Raw genomic sequence first — 21315 nt, 5'->3', positions numbered from 1 at the left:
AATTCTAATACCAACTTATTAATCAAATAACACAAGAAAACACTTAACTTTACCTGCTCAGAAGCGCACCCACGGCAGCAACTACAACCGTGGCACCGGCAAGGAAGAAGAAGAGAAGGGAAGGAGAAGAAGAAGAGGGAAGGAGAGAAAAAGAGAGGAGAAATAATCCTGTTTTTTTTTTCCTTTCTCTTGCTTTTTTTTTTCCCCCCTTCTCTGCTTTTCTGTTTTTTTCTTCCTCTCTTCTTACTCTTCCTCACACATACCGAGATGGGAGAGGGGAGAGTGTCGAAAGGGAGAGAATGTGGCAGATAAAGAGAGAGAGATGGAGTCTATTCCCTTTCATTGTCTCTCTCTCTCTCTCTCTCTCTCTCTTTTCTGTTTTACTTCCACCCCCCTTCATACACCCACAGATATGCACACCAGAGAGAGAGAGAGAGAGAGAGCTGAGGGAGAGCACGTGAGAGAAAGAGAGAGGGAGAGTGAGTCTGAGAGAGAGAGCGGGAGAGGGAGAGAGCGCGGAAGAGAAAGAGAGGGGGAGAGGTTCTGGTTCCACCGAACGGGGGAGGGGAGGGATTTTTTTTTTTTGTTCAGCGATGGGGACTGCGAGCGGCCACGGGTCCGTGACATGCGCACAACCACACCCCCCCCCCCCCCCCCCCCCGCCGCGTGGCACGGATGGAAAAGGCCGGGCCGGTTGGGCCGGGCATCACATTATACTTGACGTAGAACATTTTGACCACTACAAGCAACAGCTGGACATGATTTAAAAATAAGATCCGTTATATCAAAAAATCAAATTATATGTCAAAATTCAGGAGGTTATCTAATTGAGATAATCTTTTTTTTTTGAAATTTAGATATCTTTTTAAGTTCTACATATCTCCCATAAAATTTTAGTTTTTTTTCATGATTTTCATATCCATCAAATTTTTTAGCCAGAGATCTATTCCTATTTAATTTTGAAAAAAAAGTTCAACATAAATTATTCAAGGATGGAAGATAACAAGAGAAATTTATTCTAAATTGTATGAGAATCGACTACACCATTGGGGCTATGAACCTCAGTCTTTTGATGTGTAAAGAAAATAAAGAGAAAGAAGAGAGATTCAAAACCTACTTTTAAAATTTGTATTATTTTTCTAACTTTTTCTTTATGAGAATCAAGTTGAGCAGATCGAAAAAAAAATTACTTTTTCTAATTGAATTATATATATATATATATGCACACACTGTTATATTACTTCATTAAACTCTATTGGTTTCAATAGTAAGATAAATGGAATTACACGCCTAAACATTAATATAGGTGTATCACTATTTATACCACGTCCTAACGCTAAAGGATAATTGTACATGTTGGAGCCCCCAGATGGAATACAACAAAAGGCAGATTTCAAAACGAGGAGGGTCTCAAACGAAGTACATAAGCTAAATATCTGAAGATCGAAGCTTTGACATTATTCAAGCTTAATTAAGGAGCAAACTTAGTAACCAAGAAGTCGCTTGAACATGGCACTTTATAGTCTGCGCGAACAAACCATCAAACTAAATAGCTGTTCAAGAGGTAAAGTGAAGACTAATGTCAAATGAGGTCAATCATCCACAAGGAACCATGAGTCTTTTCCCATTGACCCGACCAAAGGGATTGTGGTATAGTACGAGACCAAGTAGTGTTGGAAACAATATGAGATCTAGTGGGTTATAGGACATGGCGATTGGAAAAATAGTAGCCCCAATGGTTAAGATCATCAAGGGAAATGGAGTCCAAACTTGGGCATATGCCATTACTAGATGCATTCAATTACCAAACTATTTGCAATTTTACATATAAATAATAGGATGTAACTTGAACTCTAGACTTTTTGGCCGGCCAATCGAATACTTGTTCTTATCTTTATCTTTTTCTTTAATTTATTATTGTATTTATGTTTAATTTTCTTGCTTTAATTAGTTATCTTGCTCTACTCTAGTTTATCGATGGTTATTAGCATAGAATTGTGGCCCTTCATCCTATTTTCTTTCTAGTTATCAACACCGGTGGCATACCTATACACTTACATGAACCTGCCAGAGATGCGTGTGACATCTTTCCTTGCCTAGTAGAGATTTTAGTAGCTAACACTTTGTTCTGGCATGCCCAGAGGGATAGTTCAAATAGCTATCATCATGCTGCTGAGGAAGAGAATTGATACTCGATCATGAAGACTACCAATGAGTTTATTACACCGTGCTTGGGAGCCTCCGAGTTCTTAAGCCAGGCCATCTAAACTAGTTTCTTTGGCCATGTAGATTAGAAGGCCCCTGTGCACATTTCCGTATGCATACAATTGAACACGTTTAGCTGGATTTTTTAAGTGTTAGAAAATATTATTTTCTTTTATCCTAGGTTCTAGGATTCTTATGGTTTACTATATTTTATATTTTGTCAATTGGTTCTAGAAAAGTTTTCACGGATTCAATGAATAACATACTATTAGGACTCATCCATTCATTATTTATTTTATAGGGCTTTCTCTTACAAAATGGTCCTACTTTTTCTCTCCTTCCATGATATGAAATTTTGGTTGAGATGATTTTGAAATATTTTCCACCATTTTTAAATAATTATTTGTATTTACCTAAGAAAGATTAGTTTTTGAGATGTATAAGTAACATCTTCATATTGAAAATAAGCTTGTAAATTAAAAGAGTTTTAGTCTCCTCTACCATGCCAGACAAGTAGGATTGGAAATGGGCTCGATCGGGGTAGTTTCGAATTGGACTTTGGGCCTTGACTAAGGGATACGTTTTTTTGTTTGGGCATTTCAAACGCAACTTGCGAAATATAAATTTGTGCAACCCTTGGTTTGAGAAAAAATCCAATCATATTGCTATCGATTAAATGTAGGAGGCTATCAGGATGCCACATGCACCTCAAGTTCATGCATCATTACTATGTTCAACAGAGACCACCAACACATATGGACCACATCAATTCGAAGATCGATTCCTTTTTTTCGCAACAATCACATAGTCATGATCTTTGAAATTGTTATAAGATAGATCACAATATCTTTCATCTGAAAAGTATTGAGCAGATGATATACATTGTAAATTAGAATTCATAAAAAATGTTACATGTTAGAATAAGAGGTTGATATGGATCAAACAAAAGCTTCTGCATAAGTTATTTACAGGCTGACTGATGGTAGTAAAAGCAGGACATGTGATCGACTGCTCTCGCTTACATCACTCAAGAAAGCTTACTAGAAGACATCACTCAGCAGTTAAAAGTCCTCGCTAGCGCAGTTTGTGGGATCTCATAATTTGCTGCAGGAATAGTGAAGAGGTCTTCATCTCTATCACCATCAATATTTAGTACTTTCTCATGTACAGTGTCGCAAAGTTTATCATGATTAACACGACCAATTAGCTACAGCAATAAATAAATATTTTGATGAATATAATAGTTATGACCAATAAATAGGACATTTTCATGATTAAATAATGTATAATTATTTTGATAAAGGAAAGAAAAAAAAAGGAAAATGATTAGATTTCTCTTCCAAAAATGAACTTAATCAGATTTAACCCAGAACAAAATTGTTTGTCATATGACCTTTTTTAGGTTCCTTGTGGAAGAAACATGTTTGGAGTATTTTAACGAGAAAAGGGCTCACTAGTTGATCTTATTGCAAACAGGGTCATGATCCAGTGGTGGTACCAGTCTTCTTTATCCCTTCAGCCAAGATTTCCAGTTCAAATCTTGGAATTTGCTTCTCAAGTGTTTGACATGAACAATTTCTCCATTATGTGATTTATTTCTCTATGATTAATCATGCTCTTATGAATATTACAATATAATCAAGGTAACGAGAAAATGATGACTCATGTTGAAGTGAACTAACCTAGAAGAGTACTACTTCAGTGTGTTCAAGAGCCCTTGTGTTTGTGGGCTATGGATGGTTTCCACTTGTGCTTTGAGCAAGATGTGAGATCAAAGGATAGTCATGTTGAATAATGGACTAAAATTCCTAAGCTATATGGTTTCAACCACCAAGGATCTAAATCTGGTGGGAATAATGTCCTTAATCACCTATTTGGATCAAACAGCTACACTTCAATAAAAATCAAGCTACTGTTGCAGCACAATGTGTCTCAAGTTTATCTAATAGCAATGATTTTGATGTCCCATTGTAGGGTTTGGGTTCGAACTCAAAACTGATATCCCGGTGACCGCTATTGGTTACTCTAATATTTGCTAAAAAAAAAAAAGGATTACTATTATTTATCCATTATCATACAGAAATGACGTTTAGCTGCAAATGGGGTATTGGTGATGATGCTAGCAGAAGTAAATTGCAGATGCGTCCAGCATGTCGACTCCATTTGTTGACATGTACCTCCTGAAATTCAACTCATAAATTATGCTGGACATGTCAGTGTCAGTATGAGGACTAAACGCTAAGATTTGGGTTGTAGCATGATGCTACGACTTTGATGGCATTTATCTACTTATATCATGATTCAAAATGGCCATCATATTTGATATAAATCACTTTAACCATTATGAGTATTTAGGAGGGGTCATCATGCTCTAATTTTGATGTGGATCACTTTGACCACTATGAATATTCCGAAAGATCAGCAGGCTCTATATGGACTCACTATGCATAAGACTAGATAAGGGTCAAAAGTAAGAACTACCGTATTAGAAAGACAAAACATCCGCCGAACTTCAAGATGTCATGACTTGATTATATAATGCTTGATTGAGATGATCTTTTATTTCCAATCAGATAGATTTTTTAGAACGACAAATTTAGACTATCATTTTGGAGGTAAAATTAGATAGAAATTTCATTAGGGATGACCAAATTGTAATTTTTTTTCAGAAAAAAATTTAATTAGATATTATCTTTCAATTCATAAAGAATTAGAAAGATTAAAAAAAAAAAAAAGCAAAGCTGATATAGAAGTTAAGATCTACTTTTCATAAAATTTGATCCAGCTATTAATAGGTACCTAAACCTTTTATCTGGGTATTATTTCATTATAATGAATGTTATTTAAACACATCATTGTTTATTTAAATAAATAATTCTTCAGCTTCAATATTTGAGATGGGTAGTAAAAAAACTAATACCGTAAATGATCGCAACGGCAAGTGACACCACTCTCCTTGTTATCATTTATTATATTACGTTAAAATAGAAAATAATAGCTATTATAATAGTCTTTTTTTTTTTTATTTTCACATAAATCCAGTTTGTGACTGAACTAGGGAATAATACGGACTCGTTATCACAGAATTAGCAGTGTAATTAAAATCTTGTTTGAAAAATTCAAGATTCCAAACGTAAAAACCAGAACGGTGTGTATTTGCGAGAGAGAGAGAGAGAGAGAGCAGGATTAGAGAACCTTTGAGGCATCTTGTGGGAGGTCTTGTGTAGCTAATTGATGGGTAAGTTTGTCTTCTTCAGATGTCGATGCTTGGCCTCTATTTGTCTGGGCCATTTTCTCCTCGTTTTTTCTTCTATGAACGATGGAATGAAGAAAAAAGGGGAAGAATCAAAGAGAATGTAAGAAAAGGGGTCAAGGTTTCACCCAAAATCCGTGTGGGCTTGGCAAGTGTTTGACCCTCATGGGATCTAGCTAGAGGTTGACCCTTTCACCAAGATGCTAGGCTTGACCCGGTATTTTAGAGCAGAAAAAACAACTATCAAAGATGGCATGGTAATTAATTGTATTTTCTGATAATTGAATTAATGAACAATAACTCAAAGTTCTATTAATTATATTTTTAATAATGAATTATTCATTACTTGCTCTAGAATTGGCCACGCATGGACAAAGACTTGCATATGAACTTCCAAGCGGAGCTTCATGCAACTCCTGAAGAGTGTGCTTTTTTTTAGCAGGAACGGGCAGACGGCTCTCACACTTGAAGAAGGAACAAGATCTAACAGTCCAACTTGGCCACATTGTTAAGCTACGTTTGGTTGCATATAAGTTCTCCAAACCATGAAGTTCCACTTTTTAATGTCAATTTAGTATTCCTTGGGTAAGTTATGACTTATTTTTAATAATTTTAATTTCCTATTCCACTAAGCCAAATATGTGAAGGTGACGAGATCTCAGAAAGATCTCCTCTAAATCAAAGATAGCTATCTAATTGTCCATTTAGCTCATGATAAATCGGCCTTTTATCTTTAATTTGATCCTTATTATCCTCCAAGTCCATTATGAAAAATGGAGACTATAGGAGTGTTTAACCAATCTAATCTGAAGTCAGTCAACAAAATGGGCATCGAAAGCTCTTTCGGCAATGGTGTTTAATGTAGCCAGCTAACACCTTGCTTTTCCACCAAATAAATAACCCCAAGAAACTAGTAGGAAGATTTAGCAGAGTAGATGCTCATTGATTCCTATTGTGGGCAGGTCACGGGGGGATCTTCCTTAAAAGTCCTACATCGAACAAACTCTGAAGTGTCATGTGCTTAAGAGGGATACGAACACGTTTTTCCCTCACGAGGCGCCTTTTCCCCCGTGAGATGGCAAAAGGACAAAATCGTGAGACCGTCTGCGTGATGCTGGGCCGGGGCGGAATAACTCCCGGTGGGGCCCGAACAGGGGCCCCAGGGACAACCCCCAGTGGGGACCATGGGGCGTAGCTCCCCATCCGGACCTAGCCAAAGCGGGCAATATTTTGTGGGGTGGAGCGGCGGTTGACTCCGACGACCTGCTTGACACATGGACACATTAGTGGCGCGCCAGGTAGGGGCCACCCGTCCCCTGTTCCGCACATGACCCTTCCAGAGTAGGGGGCATGTTGTGGGCAGACCGCGGGGGGACCTCCCTTAAAAGTCCCACATCGGGCAAACTCTGAAGTGTCATGTGCTTAAGAGGGATACGAGCACGTCCTTCCCTCACGAGGTGCATTTTTCCCTGCGAGAAAGCGAAAGGACAAAACCATGAGGCCGTCTGCGTGACGCTGGGCCGAGGCGGAATAACCCCCGGTGGGGCCCGATCAGGGGCCCCAGGGACAACCCCCGGTGGGGATCATGGGGCGTAGCTCCCCATCCGGACCTAGCCAAAGCGGACAATACTTCGTAGGGTGGAGTGGCGGTTGACTCCGACGACCTGCTTGACACATGGACACATCAGTCACGCATCAGGAAGGGGCCACCCGTCCCTTGTTCCGCACATGACCCTTCCAGAGTGGGGGGCATGTTGTGGGCAGGCTGCGGAGGGACCTCCCTTAAAAGTCCCACATCGGGCAAACTCTGAAGTGTCATGTGTTTAAGAGGGATACGAGCACGTCCTTTCCTCACGAAGCGTTTTTTCCCCCGCGAGGGGGCGAAAGGATAAAATCGTGAGGCTGTCTGCGTGATACTGGACCGGGGCGGAATAACCTCCGGTGGGACCCGATCAGGGGTCCCAGGGACAAGCCCCGGTGGGAACCATGGGGCGTAGCTCCCCATCCGGACCTAGCCAAAGTGGACAATACTTCGTGGGGCAGAACGATGGTTGACTCCGACGGTCTGCTTGACACATGGACACATCAATTCCTATCTCCATTTGAAGAGGAGAGGCACTACTTTTGCAACATCTAGCTCTTGACCCTTGAGAATTCGTATTTCCAACCAGGGAAAAAGGGAAGAGTTCAGGTATAACACCTGACAAATAAGATGTTGTGGAAGCCTTCAGTAACTTGAGTAGCACAATAGATAGACAAGACAAGAGACAACAAATTTAATATCCACATAGAAGGGATCAAGATTTCTATTGTTATTGTTTTGCTACCACTGTGTTTTCATAAAATGTGTCAACTATTTTATAACTTATGTTGGCTACTACTGAATTACCAAAGCTCTTTGAGACTTTTAGTAGATGTTTGCTAAAAGGTTTGGGAAGAACTTTGGTAATTTAGTGGCAGCAAAAAATCAGAAACTTTGGCGACCTACATTGAAGTTGGGGCGATTGTTTTCTAGGTGGGCTCTATTGTAGGAGTTGATCTTCACTGGACTTGGGGCTCCGGTACTTAGACGTGTTGGGCTTCTTTTTCTTTCCTTTATTTCTTATTTTTTATTTCTTTGTTCTCTCTTTTTTCCTCTTACGTTTTCTTTCTTGTTTCTCTCCTTTTTTTTTTTTTTCCTAATATCCATTTCATTTCTAATAAATTGAGCAGTAGATGACTAACAGCTGCATGACAGCATATTCCTTGAACGGATTGCAGATTTGAAGCATGCACACAAGGCTATTGGACTTGTAGAGTGCCAAGACTTAGGATGGATTTTAGTTACGATCATGCTAGATATTTCAAGCTAGATATTGGGTTATATGACAAAATTAGTTTTTAAGAATATAAAGCATGAAAGAAATGCAAGGATTTTTCTTATAAGAAAGAGTTCTATATATTCTATGCTTCAGAACTCTCAAGACATTTCATTTTGATTGTGAGGAGAATTTGTGCTCCATAAAGATGAGGTGTAGGCATCGGAATCTATACATGGATTTGGCATCTTTAGTGCTCATGATGGCACCGTGACATTTTGTGCTATTGACCTGTCCCTTCCTTGACTTCTACTCTTTTGTTCCTTCTCTTACCTTGTACATGTTTCAACCAGCTGCATGACAGCAGCATCGATCTAGCAAGTCTCCCCAATTCTCTCTTGGCTTTTGTTCCTAAAAAGGAAGCTACATCCTATCCTACGGATTACCGTCCAACAAATTTAGAAGGTGCTTGATTCACAATTATAATCGAAATCGGAGTCGGAATGAGAATAGATTGAAATTAAAATTAGAATGATCAAATCATCCAAAATATTTAATTTATGATCAGAATTAAAATAAATAATTTCTATTATTATTATTTGATTCATATAAAGATAAAAATCAGAGTCAACTCAAATTTTTATTTTTATTTTTAATTAAAATTTTTAAAAATTAATTATTTTAAAAATTTATATTAAATAAAAATTAAACATAATAATAATATTTTTAAATATTTTTATTTTTTTAAAAATAATAAAAAAATAATATTAATATTAATTTATTTGGATGGAGTTGGCGGAGCTCGTGGAGAAGGCTCTCCTCCTTCGCACCCTAGAGGATGCCATCGATCGCCACAACCTCACCATCTTCGCCCCCTGCAATGATGCGCTTGACTCCGAGTTCAAACGCTTCCTCCTCAAGCCCGGCATCCTCAACTCCCTCCAAACCCTCGTCCTCTACCATGTGATCCCCTCCTGTGTTGTCGCCTCCAAGTCATGGGCGGCCAAGCCCGTCGACCAACGGACCCTCTCCGGGGACTGCCTTCTTCTCTTTGACGATGGCACCGTCATGAAGTGGGTCGAGACCACATCCACCCAGATGTGGTAGTCCGCCTGGATGGCATCATCCACGGCATCAAGTGGATGCTGGTCTCCAGATCCATCTAAGAGTACCTCAATCACTGGTGGAGGCTGTCCTCCATTGCCGCCGTACTACCCACCAATGCGCCCGAGGCCAAACCCTGGATGACCGATCACTATCTTTTCTCCTCGAAATCGGTCTCTCCTTTCGATAAGCCAATGGCATCCCTAGACCCCACTGTGGTGGCACCGTCGCTGGTGCTTAGGTCTACCTTTCAGGTGTTCGATAGGGAGAGCAAGGTGAGGGACTTCATTCAGGTTCCTTTCCTTGAGTTAGATGGATGATTTTTTTTTTTTTATCTCATTCCACTGGATAAGATTTTGACTACGTTGGGGTGAGGTCGGATTCGAATACGGAAGAAATGGATGATTCCTATTCATTTCTGAAATGAGAATCGGAATAAGACTCCTCCCAACCAAACAGTTAGAATGAGAGTCATTCATTCCGATTTCCATTCCAGATCTTAATTATCCTCAACCAAGCATCTCCTTAATTCATAGTTGCTTCAGAATCATCACCACATTACTTGCTAACAAACTTGAGCCCTTCTTAGCTTCACTCATTGAGCACGCTTAAATGGCCAACATTAAAAGTAGGTCTATCCTTGATAACTTCTTTGTGGTGACGAGATCCTCCACATCTCACAAAAACTTTCTTAAAAGGGAGTCTTGTATAAGCTTTATTTTTGAAAATTTTTTGACAAACTCAATCTTCATTATCTCATCTGACTTTAAGCATAGAGGCTTCCCCTCTCTTTAGTTAGATTGGATGGAAAGCATTCTGTTCTCATGTATAGCTACTATTTATTTAAACAGTAAAGTGGGAAACTAGATCTATGGAAGAGAGGTATAAGGCAGGGCGATCTCTTGTCGCCATATCTCTTTATTATTGTTGCTGACACCTTGGCCAAATTGCTTGATAGGGTTGAATCTTCTGGCTTATTTCAAGGCCCAAGTGATTATTGGTTGGCAGGTGGTTTAAAAATTCTACAATTTTTTTATGATATTATCATTTTCTCCAAAGCTAATATGAATTGCATCTCTTTCTTGAAAATCTTCCTTTATTGCTTGGATGCTATATCCGGTCTATATATTAACTTTTAGAAAAGTTTTGTATCACCCATTGCTTTGGATGCCCCTTAACTCTTGGAGTGTGTGGTTTGGCCCAGCTATCCTCACTCCTTTTACCCATTAAGTACCTTAGACTTCCTCTTAAAGCCAGTAGACTTAAGAATGTTGATTGGATGCCCCTCATCCACAAGATGAAATCTAGGCTACCTGATTAGAAAGGAAAATTCTTATCATCCAGAGGTAGGCTAGTCTTAGTAAAGTAGTCCCCTCTGCTATGCCTCTTTTCTACGTATCCCTGTTTAAACTACCATCATGGGTAGTCAAAAGAATTGATGGCCCACGAAGGTTCTTTATTTGAAAAGGGGCTTAAAAGGTCAATGGTTTGAGTGGTAAAGTTAACTGAAAAAAAGTTTGCCTTGCAAAAACTGGAGGTGTACTTGGCATTAAAGATGTTGAGGACCTTAATACCGCTTTATTAGCAAAATAAGGATGGAGATATCTCCAAGATAACTAATGTCCTTGAAAATGACTGTTATCTGACTTGTATTTTAAAAGATGTAAACTTGCTGATTGTTGGAAGCCAAAGAGGAAATACTTTGCTGTCCTCAATGGCATACTCTCCTCTTTGCAACCCTTCTAAAATAGATCTACTTTTGTTCTGGGGAATAGAATGAAAGTACTCTTTTGGAAGCACAAATGGATCCTAAATTTTCCTTTGAGGGCCTTATTCTCCAACATTTATCAAGCCTCTCGACTCAAATCTGGGTATGTGGCTCAATTCTTCAATCAAAGATCTAATTTTGGCACTTTTGAAGTAGCACTTTTCTTTTAGCTGAGACTGCTGCTGAACTGCAAGAATTGTCTGGCCTCCTTGATTGGGTTTGGCTAGATCCAAACCAATCAGATGATATCTCATGGTCCCTTACTGCCCCCGATTTTTTCTGTATCTCTGTTATAGCTTTCTTAACTCCAAGGGGATCAAATGGGGCTTTGCTTCTATTGTTTGGAAACTCAAAATTCTTCTAAAAAAAAGTTAGGTGTTTCTTCTGAATAGCAGCACATTTTAACAAACTTAATACTAGGGGAAACATATTGAAAAGAATGGACCCCTTGTGGCTGTCCATGTTGCTCTGATCCTTTAGAAACAGCTAGTCATCTCTTCCTATGCTGTTACTTTGTCTCTAAAATATGGAGCATTATTTGCTTGCACCTAACTATCCCTTGCCCAAATGGTGATCTAAATGACTTAATGGGTACCAACTTACTTCTCAAATGTTACTCATTTTGTTGAACTCTTGCTAAATGTGGCCTTTCTTTGGTGCTGCTGGAAGGAACAAACCAATCAAATCTTTCAGAATCGATGTTCCTTACCTTCATCCCCCATCTTCTTTGCTATCAGTTTGGTTAACAGCCAGTCTACTCTCATAGATCATGAGACCCTTCTTAGTTTTGGCAAGCTGTGGGAAGGTTTAAAGAAGATTAAAGGACCAGATGTTACTTCTTCAAATGACCATGGATGATGCCTTCTTTCTAGGGCTGGAGCTGGACCGGCTGGGCCAGACCATATCCTATCCGAGCCCAGTCCGAGATAATTTTATTGGGCCTAATACCAGCCCGAGCCCAATTGGGCCAACCTGATGCCTCCCTTCGCCGACCTCCGCTCACCACCCATGTCGGATCCAGCTCCGTCCACAATCGCACGGCCCTCCGCCTCTGCAAGTCCCTCTCCAACGACCGTCGTTGCACCGACCCCCTCCATGTTGAGATCAAGGTGCATCAGAGAGGAGAGAGAGGGGAGGGAGGTGGGCATGGGCCATCTGGCCAGAGATCTGATTGTCGGTGATGTTGAGGATGGTGAGGTGGGAGAGGCGGCCGATGTCAGCCAGAAGGAGATTAGTCCAATCGAAGAGGCAGTTGCCAATGAGATTGAGGATGCGGAAGAGGAGAAGAGAGGTGATGCAGGGGGAATGGGGCGACAGATATGCTTCTAGTCGGCAAGGATGAGGGGGGGTGAGGCAGTCGAGGTAGTTGATCTCGAGAGAGATGCGATCGGACATGATGTAGGATTCGAAGAGGACGGAGTGGAAAGCTATGAGGGTGGCGCGGTCCGAGTTGGGTAGGCTGTGCTGGTGGAGACGAGGACGGAAAGAGAGAGGAGGAAGAAAAGAGAGAAAGAAGGATCCATTTGGAGGTGAATACTCTCCCCATTCACAGACACTGGACCGAAGGTAGATTGGTAGGAACACGAAATAGCAAGACTTAGGATTTAACCTTTACATTCGGACTCAGGCTCGGGTCGAGCCAAAGGTCTATCCGAGCTCGGCCCAAAAATAAAATTGATCCAGTACCTAGGTCCAAGTTCGGTCTGAATTACTTCGAGCCAAGCCTGAAGCCCGACTCGAAGCCCGCCCAGCTCGAGCCCAATTCCAACCCTATTTCTTTCTGTTGTTGCTAGTTTCTGGCTAAATATAACTCTCTAAATAACATAAAGCCCTACTACTTTGCTTTTCGTTTGGTTCAATTCTCACAAAAGGGAACAAGGATGGAATCTCAGGTAATATGATGGTCCCGGGATCTTACTATATTGTATGAGTTGCTTTGTCGCGCTTTCCCCAAGTCTTCATTTTTTTTCTCCTTCTATCAATTGGGCCTCTTCCTTCTACTTTTCTCATGTAAATTCCCTCTTTAATCATCCTGGATGTATCTAAAATTTATCTTCTTCAATAATAAAATTTCAGATGACTAATGTGGGTTACTACCTATTAGTCTTCTTTATCCTCAAAAAAGTCTAATTGGACTAATTGTTAGGTATATATTAACCGAAACTTACAGCCTTGTAAATTGTCTAAACTAAAAATGTTCACCTTAGGTTTATCTTTTTTTTTTTTTTTGGTTTGAATAGAAGATTTCCCATTTATCTTCTTTTGTTTTTTCTTGAGTTGAGAATAATTTACAAGCTTACATTCTCAACACCTAAGTATCCCAATAACCATAGCATGATTCGCAGTCCGATCAGTTGCTTGTTGCCTTCTCACGAGGTATGCTGAAGCTTTAGCTCCCTAAAACCATCCATGGGAGTGATGCAGTCAAGCACAAGTGTGCTTAGGTTGGAAGGGATTGGCTTACCCTGTTTTAAAGTGTATAGCATGGTAAGCTGGTCACTTTCAATGATCATCAAAGATAGACCGTCGATGATGAGCAAAAGAGAGGGCTTCCCCAAAAGGCCCAAGCTTCAATGAGGAGTGGAGAATCGACCCTAGTGGCTTCACAATAAGATCCCTGAGGATCACCAAGATAGCTGTCCGAAATTCACATTGTTGAATAGATGTTTGGCCAGGACATCACTTTTCAGAATCTTTTTGATACGCATATTGCAGCAGGAAGAAAGAAGAAATAAAATAGAAAAAATCAAATACGTAGATCAACCAAAAAAGGACTCGTCTCCACGGGACATGCAAACTTCACTATGAAAAAAAGAAATACTACAAGAGAAGATCTCACCCTCAACCCTCGTACACCCAATTTCTCCCTCACAAAAAATTCTCCCTCACAAAATTTCTTTCTCTAGAAAGACTCCCCTGAACCCCTGAAGCGACCGCTATCCACTGTCCAGGAGCTTTTCTGCTCCTTCTCCTCTTGGTACGGCATCTGCTTTCTCGCTGGTTCGGGTTTTCTACAGCTAATGAAGCTACGCGCTGCACGCCATGCCACCACATCTCATATTCCTTAATCTGTTCACGAGATCAGCCTTTTAAAGGCTTAAAACCCAAATTAGAATATGATTAGGACCCCTAATGGGGCCAGAAAACCTCCTAAACCATTGGATCGCGGCCGCAAGTACCCAGGACCATCCAATCACACGTCGGTCCATAAAATAGTCTATGAACCACGAGAAACGCATGTGAAACATCATGCAATCCATGGTGGACCGCAAAAAATCGAGAAAAAAATGTTCTCTCGGTCCACAGGCCCTGTTGTGCACCGTCCGGTCCATAGTGGACTAAGCTACAGGCTCCCAGGCAGGCACGCGTGGGCCTGGGCCACGCCCCGCACGCCCGACCGCACACTGCCACTAGGCCGCGCCCTGCGCGCCAGGGCCACGCACTGCTGCATGCTGTCGTGCCTGGGCCGTGCACCGTCATGCGCAGCCATGCCGCCGCCGCTCCGCTGGCCCACCGCCGGCCGCCGACGGTCCTTCGTCGCTTCGGACTTCGTGTCAGCTTCAATCGATCGTATCTCGACCATCTGGACTCCGTTTGGGGTGATCTTGAGCTCGTTGGATTTTATTTTTCATCGCGGACCTCGCTATGAGCTCAATGTGGACTGAATCTTGAGGCATCAACACATATATGCAAATTTCAAATATCGAATCTGAATATATATATATATATATATATATATGTTAAAAATAATCATGAGCCAGGCTCCAACGTTGTATGTTGTTGCACTCTAATGTTCCATCTCCAAAAATAAAATAATTTTTTTTACCATATATAGACTCCGGAACACATTAGCAAACAAAGATTTACCCCATTTAAATTTAACAATTTGTGCCAAAATACATCTTCGAGTAATTTCTTATTTATGACAGAATTTAGAGAATGTTTGATTGAAAAGAGTTGGACTCTGAAATGGGAATGAAAATGAGTAATTTTTATTCTCACCATTTGATTGAAAAGTGTTCCATTTCTATTCCGATTTCTAAGGAGAGTGAAAAATACCTCAATCTTCCAAAACTCAATTCCTGCTCTCTCCTAATATTTAAATTCTATTTTGATTCTAATTCTGATTCCGATCACGAATCAAACACGTCGATGATTATGACCATTCTGATTTTTATTTCAATCTATTTTAATTTTAATTTTGATTTTAGCCACGAATCAAACGTGCCTTTAAATGATTAAGTCACCACTCTAACCACAAAAAAAAAAAAAAAAAGAACAACACTCTAAGGGGGTGTTTAGATTATGATCAAAATCAAAATCGGAATCGCAATAGATTGAAATAGGAATCGGAATAGCCATATATATCCCTTGAAGCGTTTGATTCGTGATTAGAATCGGAATCGAAATGGAGATTTGAATCCTTAAAAAAGAGTCAATATTTGGTTTTAGAGAGATGGGGCCATCTCCATTCCACTCTGGAATCGAGATCAAAATAGGATCCCCTCCAACCAAATGATTGAAATGGAAGTCCCCCATTTTCATTCCTATTCCCATTCTCATTCTAAGCCCAACTCTCTCCAACCAAGCATCCCCTCATACTATACAAGAGTATCCATATTGGTTAAAAGATTTGCAATATTTTTAAACCACAAGCAAAAATTTAAAGCATATATCATGAGAAATAGAAAACATACTTAGCCTCCACATATTTGTAGGCAACTTACAAATTACAATGAAAGAATTTCCAGCACAAGGGACGTACCTTGGGAGCTTATCCCATCCTTGCCACATATCACCCGTCCACCATGATCTCTTAGTTAGCGACAAAGGTACAGATGGAGTTGGCCAGCCCTCCACCATGCACTGTATAAGCCCGCGGCCATCCATCCTCATTTTTAGCAAATATAGAAGAAAAGAATGCTTAGAATTTTGCTCACAGACTGAGCACCAAAAATATCCACAAGTTTATCTACATTCCAGGTGCTATATGTAATTATTTCATACAAATCATAGCAACCTTCACCCAGCTTAGATTTCCGATAGCCAAATCATCAAGATTTTTGGGCAGCATGATGAAAGCCAGGCAGAGAATTGCCCTTCTCCTCTCACGAAATACCTATAAACATGATAACTAATAATTCGGGATAGAGTTCAGAGCGAAAGCAACAGTGGTAACACAGCCAGAGAAAGATAACCGGTTATGCTTCCAAGTAGAATGTTTTTTCTTTAACCCTGCCCAATTCTATTTCGTATCTCATGCATGTCAACTTTTACAAGACTCCACGTCAAAAAGTTGTGTTGATTACATTAAAGTCGATATGCTTGTAATTTTCGAAGGCAGCTTCTACTGAAACAAGGTGGCTCAGAAACAGGACTAGGGAATTCGAATTTTTTACAATCATTTTCCTGACTAGTTTCCGGGTCATATGTTACTCAAGAACAAGATAACAAATAGAAGCAGTGAAGCATTCTGGATGGACAGCGAAACCAGCAAAAAAAATTCTCAGAAGTTTGAAAATAATCCCTTTAGGCAGGCCTGAAGTCGTAACTAGAGATCTCCAATCCTTCCTTCCACCTTTTCTTCTCGGCCAGAACTAAAGTAAGCAAACCACATTTGCGCGAGAGCGAGGGATGTTGTAGAGAAGTGGATGGGCCGGGCTAGCCAAAGCCGACCAAAGATCCAAGTTCATGTTAACTAGTCAACCGTGCAATCCTAGAATTCACTTGCCAGGAAACAAGTCAGACATTGTTTGGTATTAGGCGCATATTATGATTTGGTCTTGGATGTCAGGTTTTGACACATTCATTTAATTAATGAATCAACCTTTTTAAAAGAAATTAATGGTCTGGCAGGCATCATTGTTGTTTTTGTCTTTTTCTTTCTCCAAGTTAGTGAAATTAGAAAGCAACTTCTACTGAAATAAGATGAACACGAAACAGGCCTAGGGAGGTTGCAATTTTTTCGCAAGCCTCGCCACCGTGTGTGAATGCTATTTTCTTCGACTCACTAGTTTCCAGGCAATATGTCTGCTTAAAGAACAAGAGAAAAATTACTAGTTGTGGAGCATTCTGGATGGATAACCATCTGGGCTTAAGGTTTGGAAAAGAAGAAATATAGAGCAACGGAGCCCTGATAAAATGCTTGTGGTCGGGGTAGGATGGGGCTGGGTGTGGACCAGGCAAGGCCAGACCGAAATCTAGCCACTCACATCCCAAAGCAGGTAATATCAGGGGAAAAAAAACAAAAGGACATCCCAAATTAGGGCTTGACAAAACAATTAGTACCATAGTACATCAACCTTCCCTGAAATGGAACTTAAATGCATCTTCTTTCCCCAGCAATCTATCACAACCAACAAGGTTGTTTGTATTTCATTTTCTTCTTCCAAGCCAAACCCTTTTTTAAAGAAGAAAGCACCCATTGAGTTGCTCATGGAACCTCGTCACTCTCTCGATACCAAGAATTTTAGACATGTCCGAGTTGATCAGAGCTTCAGCATGCTTCTCCCCTACCCAGCAAACTCCTTTTGTGAACAACCTATATATGGATCAAGCCAATGGTACAAAAGAACAAGCAACAGCTTTTGCCGTTGCACATTAGCATAGATATTTTTTCTTTTTCGTAACCACCTATTCTATCTCTATTGTCCTTGGGATGTCCTTGCAACTGCTACATCAATATTCTAAGCATATTCACATGGATATCTCTATTTTAAGGAGCAAGGTGCGAGATTTAGGATAAAAGCAGTTGTTTAAGAAATTGGAAGGTTGAGAGAGAAGAAAGTACTTGATGCTAATTTGCAATCAACATTATAATTATTTTACTGACTTTAATAATATGGTCTAGTAGATAACATGAATTGCGGTTAGAAAGTAGAGCTTTTACAAACAAAAATTATTTGCGCGCTATCCGATAACTATATTTCTAAAAAATATGTATTTGATAACTAAATTAAGAAAATAGGTTTGGTAAAACAAAATAACTATAAAGAATATAGTATTATATGATAGAATATAATATACTGCAATATTACATATTATTACATATTAACATATTAGTATACAGTATAATATTATTATAGCATATTTAATATGATAGAATATTGTAATATAATATAATATTATTGTAATAGTGTAACATAAAATAGTATACTATAGCATAATAATAAATATAATATGATATAATATAATAACATATTATTTATGTAGTATAATATTATTATAATCCAATTAAATTCAATATATGAATATTATGATATAATGTAATCTAATATTATATGTATGATATAATAATATGATATGATATGATATATTATTAGTTTTGTTTGTTGGTATTTTAATCACCATGAAAATTTTATTAGAGCCAAATTAGCTTCCCGACCTCTCCTAGAAAATATTTCTGAGCTTCTTTTATATAGACCTTTTTAACAAATTGGCAAAGATAAACCAGCTTTCAGATTTTTTTTACCGAACATTGCTATCATATCCAAAAGTTCTGTTGGAGGGATAAAAGGCATGAAAAGTATTTTCTGGCTCTCCAAATGCTTTGCCAAACATAGCCTTAAAGAAAAATATTTTATATGCGAGATAGAAAAAAAAGAAAGAAAGAAAAATGGGGAATGGACAGACCCTTAACAGGAATTTGCTGCTTCAAGCTCCCAAATCAGCAGGCCAGGCCCTTGCAGGGGAAAGAACTTTCAGCAGGAACTTAATCAGGTTTTGCTGCTCCACCCTCCATGGTATAGGCCCACAACCTTAAATACAGGAGACATGTATTGACTCAATAGCACCTCGATGGCAATCCAAAGGTTGTCCCTAGTCCACTGTTCATCTGACACAAGAACCACTACCATTCATTATGGGCCTGGCCACTAGGTCATATCCACAAACAACTTGACAATTTTTAAGTATGTTCCAATTACAATTGTACTCCACAAACAACTTGACAATTATTAAGTACGTTCCAATTACAATTGTACTCAATCATAATCAGTAATAGGGTATTCTCATAGAAATGGACCCAAACCTGTGAACGAGTTAGACAAAATCTTGGTGAAGTTTTTGCTGCTCCATAGTCCGCTGCAAAGGCCCACATGCTTGTAGGTACAAGTGACTTCTAATAGCTCTATACAAGGCACTCTTACAACACCAATCACCATCGAAGGCAAACCCAAAGTTGTCCTCAATCCCCTTTCCTTGTAATTATCAATACCACCATACCTTCGTTATGGGCTTGTCCAGTAGTAAGTCATATACGCAAACAACTGCACAATTCGCCATGAGTTCCAATCACAAGTGGGCTCAGTCATAATAATCCATAGTTTGCATGATAAACATAGCCGAAAAGGGGTTATATCTTTTGCACGAATGATGGGTTCACTTTCCTTCACGTGAATCCACTATTGAATCATGCAATGGCCGCTTCAAAATCTATACAGATGGATGAATGAAGAGACTCGAAATACTTTAAGATCTGTACAAGATACGTTCCAACTGCCGATGCTGTGAAAGAAGATCAATCACATATAATACAACCCAGACCCGACTTAGTATGTTCTTATAGAATGGATCCAGTAGTTTGACCAAAAAGGCCAAACCTAACCAGATTGAAACCAACCGAAATGAGGACCACATATCATGCCACAGATGATAAGAATGAGTTCAATGTGGCCTCAGGTAGTCAACACGGCATTAAGCACTCAACAGGACCAGATAGGCCAGCCTCTACACTCACAGTGGGAACAGACCCTGAAACCCTCCCGGTGCCAAAAATGCCCTCCCAATACTTGGATCCTTGGACTTAAAGGCAAGGGCATATTTGTAATCAGAAGAAGACGACAAATCTAGTGCCCAGCCTTTCTTTCTGCCTAAAAACCCGTCTCCCCCAAAAACCAGAGTTTTATTCAAGGCCTTTTGCAGAGGCTGTCACCTGCTACAGAAAAAGCAGCCTTTCTTTATCACGTGTCATAATCCAATTGGATGGACCCACAACTTGTAAGTTTGCCACAGCTTGCAAGTTTGTATAGGAGAGATTCAGGCTTGCAGATCACCTAGGCCACAGACAGCCCAAGGCCCATCATTGCAAACAAACTAGGTGGGACTTTTAAGGTTGCCTAATTTAGCTCATGGGTCAGATACAGAAGTAGCATTTTGAATTAAATACATGCAAGAAAACTGTTCTTGGCAGGTCGGTCTTGAACCAAATAAAATCCTAAGCAAATCATTTTCTTACCATGCTAATAAAGCAACCAACTTTGCTCAGACTAATACAAGTATGAATTGTTAATTAACCAATAATGATAAGGCAGGCCATTAGCGATAAATGGTAGCAATTACCTTAATTATTGCCCCAAGGCAATTGTTAGCATTTTCCTCTTGATATTCTAATTCTAATGGATTTAGTTTTTACTTGCAGTTGATGCACTGCCAGACTTTTCATATTTAATTCAAGTATGGGACATAAATATATAAATTTATTTTAGAGAGTTAAGAGAATCATATGTTTGGATATAATGGACATGACTGCTAAAACATTTCATGATGAAACCACCAAATCATTTTTAATTGAAAATTTATCACACAAACCAAAGTCACAAATCTTTGCTCTGAAATCTTCAAGCCATCAAACTTTAGCTCAAAAATAAAACTTCAGCTTTTTATTTACTTCTTTAATCACACTCATAACTATAATCATGACTTCCCAACCTTGCACCGGATACTTTAGGTCGACTTGAGAAAACTTGGTTTACGAAGAATTCAAATTCGAACTTACAGCTACCTCCGATGATGAAACAAGGGATATCTTGATATTCACAGATATGAAGATTTAGATTCATTTGTAATTGACATGCCCAATTGGCTCTCAACCAATCATCAGCCCTCTTCCTTTTTCATCCATACCTGGACCAGTACTTGTAATTTCTTTTACTGCAGTAACTCCCAAATTTTGACATTTAATGACCACAATAAATATTTTTATAAATAATATTCTGAATGTATATTTTATAATTATATACAGAAAACCAAAAGTGAACCATGCATTGTCCCTGATTCCTTGACAAGGTATTTGACAAATGTAATTCTTATTCAACAAAAACTGAACATTGGGAAGTTTGCTTGCAAGTTCGCAAAATGAAACAGAAGTAATTAAGTAATCACGCAGATGCACCTGAGGAAGCAGCAGT

The 21315-nt window shown here is 39.4% G+C and overlaps 1 long non-coding RNA gene across 1 annotated transcript; it reads right to left on the bottom strand.

Annotated features, from left to right (window-relative positions):
• Window positions 1-3021: 3021 nt before the first annotated feature.
• On the bottom strand, window positions 3022-5522 carry LOC105059819 (uncharacterized). The gene is made up of 2 exons (XR_834337.2): window positions 5401-5522; window positions 3022-3412 (listed from the first exon to the last, which is right to left on the bottom strand). It is a non-coding gene; the product is annotated as an uncharacterized lncRNA (long non-coding RNA).
• Between the last annotated feature and the right edge of the window lie 15793 nt (window positions 5523-21315).

This window comes from Elaeis guineensis, chromosome 10, assembly GCF_000442705.2.
Source record: "Elaeis guineensis isolate ETL-2024a chromosome 10, EG11, whole genome shotgun sequence".
NCBI classification, from domain to species: Eukaryota; Viridiplantae; Streptophyta; class Magnoliopsida; order Arecales; family Arecaceae; genus Elaeis; species Elaeis guineensis.
Note: the sequence above shows the minus strand (reverse complement) of the source record. Positions and strands in the feature narration are given on the sequence as shown.